We start from the raw sequence: 6123 nt of genomic DNA, 5'->3' as shown, positions 1-6123 counted from the left end.
AGGCGAATAATATCGTAGGAGTCTAGCCATGTGGGCAGAGGCGAAGGGATAGTGTCAATTTAAATTCAGTAGGGTCATTAGGAATATATTTTTAGAATAATATATAAGAATATAATTTTTGAATCTTCAAGATACAACGTGAAATTCATACTTTCTTTGCTTTTTTTTTACACGTTGATTTAGGAAATGTTTCCATGTAACAAACTCAGACCTTGATATAATGCGATTATATTTTATATACTTTTTCATTGGTACAGTTCTAACTGGACAAAAAACATATTTTTTATATATTTAATACACCATTTATTCATAATATGGCTTCTGAGACTGCTAATATCCATTTATAATTTGTAAATGTGTTTATAAAACATTGTTTTATCCTTCTGTTGATCATCTTTACTTATTTTTTTTATTACTATTAGTAGAGAGCCCAAAAGGAGATAAAAGGCAATTATCTCACCCCAACTTTTGATTACTTTAATGAAAACTATATATAATTATGAGTCAAAATTGATGAGTCTGCCAAGTATAGGTAGGGGGAATAAAAAATGACGGCTGTTTGAATGTGATAAAAAAATTAAATTTTTCATTCTCTATATCTTAGAAAGTAGGAACAACACAAGAAAACCTAAGAGGACATAATGACGTCTACATCTTTAAATGTAAAGATGAGCAAATTTGCTAAAATATGAGCCCTAAAAGAGTTATTCACGTTAAATAGTTCTCGAGATATAGCTCTTTAAAAAGCAACATTTCATAAAAATGTTGTATGGGACGTACTGAAAGATTGGTAGTTAGTGAATTTATTTTGAAAAATCTATATCTCAAAAACCATTTGACGTAAAAATGTCTATTAGCACTCAAATTAAAGCTAGCTTAATAAGCTATAAAGTAGTCTATGATGCTTATCTTCGTAGGAGTAATAGTTTTCATGAACTTTGCTAATATAAATTGATTTATAGTTGTTCGGACAAATTTTCATTTACCAAATTTATATTCATATGTGAATATCATAAAAACTACTACTCTTACGAAGATAAGTGTCATAAACTACTTTATAGTAAGTTAAATTTCCTTTATTTTGAGTGTTGGCAGACATATGTGCGTCTTATGGATCTAGAGATTATTTCAAATGGTTTCTGAAATGAAGTTTTTCATAAATCAGATTTTTTGTCTGAACAACGATAAATCAATTTATTTTAGCATATATCATGAAAAATACTATTTTTACGAAAAAAAAAGTAATGAACTTCATTATAGTCCATTAAACTATCTTTAATTTGAGTTCTAATAGACATCTGTACGTCACAAAGTTCCTGAGATATAGAATTCGCAAAATAAATTAACTAACTACTAATCTTTTAGTAGATTTTTAACAAATTTTGCTTTTAAAAAAGGTATATCTCGAGAACTATTGGACGTAAGTAGCGCATTTTGGGCAAATATTTAATCAAATTTACTTTTTTTTTTAAATAATGTGCTCTTAGGGTTTTTAGTGTTGTTGGTAGTTTTTAAGATATAGAGCTCCGAATGAAAAATGAGTGTTTTTTAAGGTTTTGAAACAGCCACCATTTTTAATTCCCTTACCTATACTTGGCAGACTCATCAATTTTGACTATTAATTATACATAGTTTTCATTAAAGTAATCAAAAATTGTGGTGAGATAACTGCCTTTTTTTTCTTTTTTTTTTTTTCTTCCCGGCTCTTGTACTATAGGGGAATACCCCAGTCAACCTTACGGGGGACCAAACCCCATTTAACGAATTATTCAACTGTTCATTTAATTTTAATTTGAACTATTATCACGATCAATACCAAAATAGTGATTTTCATTATCTAAATATTCTGTATGCTTAGGTTTATACCATTTTATAAATATTATTTACTTACTTCTTTTACATTTATTGTATTATACCTATATTTTTTTCCAAGGCCAAAGTAAATGAGATATTACTCCATTTTCCCGCGCGTAGTCCAAAAGTAAAGTTATATACTTTTCATCCTAGTTGGCCCGAATCCTGCTGAATATCTCCCAGAACCGAGCTTAGCCAACTTGTCAGCTTGCTCATTACCATCTATGCCAACATGGCCTGGTATCCACTGCAGAGCTATAGCCCTTCCACTTTTCTTCACGATAGCAGCCTTGTTAATTTTTGTATTACGTCTTGGGAGTCGCTAAATATTACAGTGTTGTCATTGCATTCAATAGTGGCTTCCATCGCGAAGACAATAGCCTGCATTTCTGCATCATAATTATCGGATTTAGCTCCAACAGAAAATGACAGTTGAAAGTTGATAGAGTATACACCTGATCTAGCTCTCTTGTTAATACCGGACGGAGACCCATCGGTATAAATGTGTAGCTATTGCTCTATGGGGTACAGCTCATAAATTGTTTTTAGTGCAGCTTTCATACCGATAGTACATTTTATTATTGACTTTTTTTTCTACTGGTATATATTATTAGTTAAGTATTCTACCATTTAATTTATATTTAGTTTTCCTAAATTAGGTAATTCTTATAGTTATTATTATTATTTCTCTTTCAGGTATTTCGTGAATTTGAAATAAAACCGTTTCACGGTCGCCTTCCCTATTTACTCTCAACTTGAATTAGTCCTGATTTTTTCTTTACTTATTTATAATTATAATTATTTTTATTTATTCTTTATCGATCTTTATTTAATCTCAACTTATTTCTTTATTTTCCGTCTCTTAGTGTGTTAAATCTTGTTTTCTTATATCTGCTTTTCTGTTTTAACGTTTTATTACGTGAGTTAAGGAACCAGTATTATCAATTTAAACAATTGCCCCTTGCCCAACTGAACCTAAGGCACTTTAGACATATGGTTGCACATGTCCACTTTCTCCTTCCTATTGTATAGAAAACAAACTCAATAAAAACAACTAGGTTCAAATAAGGCCCTTGAGACCATTCTAACAGCCCTTTCAAGCCCTATATCAAAAAGCAAGGGCCTGGTACTTAAGAAGGTACATGCTGTCATCTAACAATGGACTTGCATCAGTCAAACTATTTTATGGTTAACATATGTAAGTCAGTGCACAAAAGTCTTAGGTCATGGTACCTTTCTTAGAAATCAGACCTCCCAACTTCTCGCCACGCCTTTTCCCCCTTCCAGATATTTCCTAAATTATCTGATTGGTCCAAACCCCTTCTCCTATTTCAGTATTCCTTCTACCCCCCCCCCTTCTCAAGTCTTTATATATATTTCCTAGACTAGATAGCTAAGTAAGATATAAGTTAGAAGATAGAGACTGAGTAACAGTAACATGTAGTTCTTGTAAATATATTAGAATAAAGTCATTTTAGTCTTCACTGATTTTGGTGTAAGTTATTTCGTGTCCTATTCGTTTTTAGCCTAATAGTTTGCGATTTTTTTATATATATTCTTATCATTGTCACAATTTTATATAATAACTATTTTTATTTCTTCTTTTTGTTCATTTCTATATAACTTATGAGTTGTCGAAAAATAACAAAAAAAAAAGTAAGAAATCAGGCATTGTAACGATACGTAATATTACTTAAAATAACACTGTTTTACTGTAACTCTTAATGCTCCTTATATATATTTTGGTTGTTTATTTACATTGGTAGAGAGTATTAAGGAGGACAATATGCCTTGTCATATTATAAGTTATAATTTTATTTTCACTCATTTTGGCGGCAGTGGGGGTTCGAAATCTTTTATTTAAAACATAAATTTGTAAATTCAGAAAATTTCACATAGCAGATGACAAGAGAAAAAACAGAGATATTCACTCATTATATAAAAGCTTTTAGAATAAAAATAATATAAAATATTTGTTATATATAAATTAAATGAATTTTTCTTTCATTTTTATCATAAAACCTCTGCTAAAAATAATGCGGTAGACCGTTGGATGTCTTTATGTTTTCAGTTCCTTTATCTCGACGCTCCCTATTAGACCCAAAATTTGTAGCCCTTCCACCCAAAAGAGAGGGTCGTAAATTACGGTTTTAGTGTGGCAGTAGGCACTCATATCCCAAGATTATGATTAGAGTTCCTGATATAAAGATAGCATCTTATTGAGGGCGTTTTATTAATGGAAATGAAAATATTTTCTGTATAATTTTATATTATTATCTTCCCTGTTTACATTTTTCTAATAAATAGAATAGAATATTTATAATTGCAATATATTGATAATAATATATTTATTTAAAGAAACTTTATACTATGTGATTCAAAATATTATACACTTGGATATCGATTGCTTAATTCACAGTATTGCTGAGTACATAGAAACTTATACTACAAATATTATATATGATTAAAGGTTCTCTGTTGTAGAAAAATCACAACTTTTAATTATTTTTTTAACTAGCACATTTAGCTATAAATTCCAAATATATAAAACAATACAAAATTGAAGAATTAAAATTTTATAAAAATACAAAATTGTATTTTTTGTAAATTTACTTTCGATATACTTAGCACATCTGTGAAGTAAGCCATCACAAATTTCCTCGTTTTTAAGAAAAATTGTTTTTCTTAGAAATCTTCAAATAAAAATTATATAAATACCAACGATAATTTATTTATATTCATACTATTCTCAAATATATGTACTATATCACGCCACCACATTTATTAAAGAATTTTATTGTGATATTTTTCTTCTACTAAAACCTATTTGAATAAAGTAAGTGCATAAAATTAATGTATTTTTTAAGATGAACAAATATGAAATTAATAAAAAAACATAAGATAAGAAAACTTTTTTTTTGGTTATTTGGGTATATAATTATAATAGTTCATATTTTGTTTGAATATTTCGCTAAGAAAAAAATAACAAAATAAAAATACGAGTATTAGCAATTCTGTATTAATATTTATTTGAGAATTTACGGGTATCATAGAATCACAACATATACGATTTTATTATTATTTTTTTTCTGATTATTATTTTTTTTTTGGCATAAAAAAGTATATATCTTTTTTTCGAAAATACATTGTCTGATTTCGTTGAAATTTGAACACAATCATTAACATATGAACACATATGCTGAGTAGTTCATTAAAAAAATATATTTAAATCAAATTAAATACATTAAACTTTATTTTTTACTGTCAGTAAAAAAAAAAATCTACACATCTTATAGATGTGAATTATCAAAACAAATATGCGCAAGGGTCAATATTACAGAAAAATTTATAAAAGTGATTGATTAACTTTTTTTTTTGAATTTTTTTTAATTTTAGTAATAAAAACATCCATATATCTTCGAACCTTTATTATTATTACACTCCTACGTGTCAGCCATTCTGGCCATTTTCAAAGATCTTATTCACTCTTATCTTAGCCATACATTACTTTTCACATTACTGCAGGCCATTATGCTTTTACCAGTTTTTACTATTAGCCAATTAACAATTATTTCTACAGTTACTCTTATTCCAATAATTATTATACAATATCTATTTCACCTAATCACTATGTCAACACTACATTGAGTTTCTTTTTAATGTAGTGTTGACATAATGGTGCAACAATTTTGAACGCTTGTATACACCTATAAATGATAAATTTGATCGTTTATACAAGATGTGAACTGCTCATAACAACCATTTTTAAACATTTTGGCAAACAAATGAAATAAAATAATTCAAAAAGAGGTCTCAATGATAAAAGTGGGATTTAATTGGCTAAATACAGTTTGTTATTATTAGTTTTTTATGATTCAAAACTAATGATTTATTTCATTATCGTCTCTTGTAGTTTTTTTCTGACTTATGTTAGTACACATATTTTTAGAAAAATTATAATTTGTGTAATACGTACCAGTGAAAAGTAATTAACGATCTGATAAAGGGAAGCAATTATTAATTTCTACTACTTCGATAAATACCATTAACATTCAGAATTTTTTACTAAATAATTCAACAACACTATCCAAATTATAGTCTCAAAACATTTATTTCATTCACATGTCCAACGTTTCGGCCAATTCGGCCATCTTCAGGGACAATCTATTACAAAAGTTTCCATTATTTGTATGATCCTACAATCAATTCATTTATTTAACATTATTATTCATAATTTACCTTACCTTGATTTACTCAGAGACATATCAT

At 28.0% G+C, this 6123-nt stretch overlaps 1 long non-coding RNA gene across 1 annotated transcript in view; it reads left to right on the top strand.

Annotated features, from left to right (window-relative positions):
- The first annotated feature begins 2829 nt into the window (after window positions 1-2829).
- The window catches only part of LOC136795819 (uncharacterized), a 93426-nt gene continuing 90132 nt past the window's right edge, over window positions 2830-6123 (top strand). Inside the window, exon 1 of the long non-coding RNA XR_010843508.1 lies at window positions 2830-3077. This is a non-coding gene — a long non-coding RNA (uncharacterized lncRNA). The remainder of the gene's footprint in view (window positions 3078-6123) is intronic.

This window comes from Halyomorpha halys, unplaced genomic scaffold (assembly GCF_000696795.3).
Source record: "Halyomorpha halys isolate HHAL.00 unplaced genomic scaffold, Hhal_1.1 Scaffold82.1, whole genome shotgun sequence".
NCBI lineage: Eukaryota > Metazoa > Arthropoda > Insecta > Hemiptera > Pentatomidae > Halyomorpha > Halyomorpha halys.
Note: the sequence above shows the minus strand (reverse complement) of the source record. Positions and strands in the feature narration are given on the sequence as shown.